Raw genomic sequence first — 1594 nt, 5'->3', positions numbered from 1 at the left:
AACTCAAAAAATGTTATTGGGTGGTCTCGGAGACCAAGGATGGCTGAGAAAATTCGGAAGGTTGTGACTGGAAAAGAGGTTGGAGGGTGGTGGGAAAGTGGAAGAAAGGGAGTCATGGGGTCTATTCTGTCCAAACACTGTTGAAGCAAGAGACAGATCTGGGGGACCGCTGATGACACTTCCAACTTCCCCTTTTTTCTGAGATTCCAATCTTAATGTACTGCAAATGATATAACTATAAACTCAGAACATGTATATTTTGTTCTGGAAAATGAATATAACCAACAGACCATTTAGTGTCTTAATTATGTTGCTAATAACATGTGTTATATAGCATCTTTTTTAGAGTTTTAATTGCCCTTTTATGTGTATTGATTCACTTGATCCTTGACTCTAAATAATGAGATAATTAAAACCTCAGAGACATTATCAGTCTTACCAAGGTCTCATATCTATTAAGTGATAGTATAAGAATTCAAACTGAAATTGTCTGCTTCCATGTCAAATAATCTTTAAATCATTCTACACCAAACTATTTATTTATATATCTTGTATGACCTTTTTTACTCATGAATTAAATACACCAATCAAAAATCAAATGAATTAATTTGAGGCATTATTGGAATTATATCAATAACTGGCATCTTAACTTTTTGTTTAATAACCCATTAGTTTAGTAAAAATTAAGCTCTTAAAAGGCACAAAGTAAGTTGTATTTTTAGAAGGAAGCTGATAATTGTCACTTTTAAAAATGCTTTCATGTATGTAGTTTCATCTTATTTAAATTTTGTCTCCAAAAATTTATTTTTAGATCCAGACACATCTACAAATTATGCAGTATCTAAAGATTATAAAAATAATTCTCCAATATCTCCAAATAATTGTATACTCATGAAATTTCTGTGAAAAATATTTTGAATACAAGCATGCTATAAAGATAAAAGCCACTTATTTGCCCTAATATAAATAAAAAAAATATTATTTTATTTTTAGATCTGACACATTTTGAGTAAATTTTTTATATAATGTAATATGAGGGTCCAGCATTATTGCTTTTTTTAAATTTTATTTATTTACTTTTAATTCTTTAATGTCACCATATATTTGACCTCTTTTACCCCATCTACGTCCCTTCTCCCCGCTCTTCCCTACCCTCTGGTAACCACTAGTCTATAGTCCATGTCCATGAGTCTCTATTTGTTTGTCCTGTTCATTTGTTGCTTTTAGGTTTATATACCATATATAAGTGATATCATGTGGTTTTCAGCTATTTCTGTCTTGGTTACTTCACTTAGCATGATTATCTTGAGGTCCATCCATTATTGTTTTGGATGTAGATGTTGACTTTTCCTAACACCATTTGCTGAAAAAAATGTCCTTTCCCCACTGAAGGTCTTGGCATCTTTGTAAAATGATATAACCATCTATGTGTGGGTTTATTTCTGAGCTCTCTATTCTATTTCATAGGTCTATATGTCTGTCTTTATGCCAGTACCACATATTTTTATTATTTTATCTTTGAAGTCAATTTTGAAATCAGAATTGTGAGAACTTCAACTGTGTTCTTTTTTTTAAGATTGTTTGATTATTTGGT

The sequence above is a fragment of the Pteropus vampyrus genome, unplaced genomic scaffold, assembly GCF_000151845.1.
Source record: "Pteropus vampyrus isolate Shadow unplaced genomic scaffold, Pvam_2.0 Scaffold63, whole genome shotgun sequence".
NCBI classification, from domain to species: domain Eukaryota; kingdom Metazoa; phylum Chordata; class Mammalia; order Chiroptera; family Pteropodidae; genus Pteropus; species Pteropus vampyrus.
Note: the sequence above shows the minus strand (reverse complement) of the source record.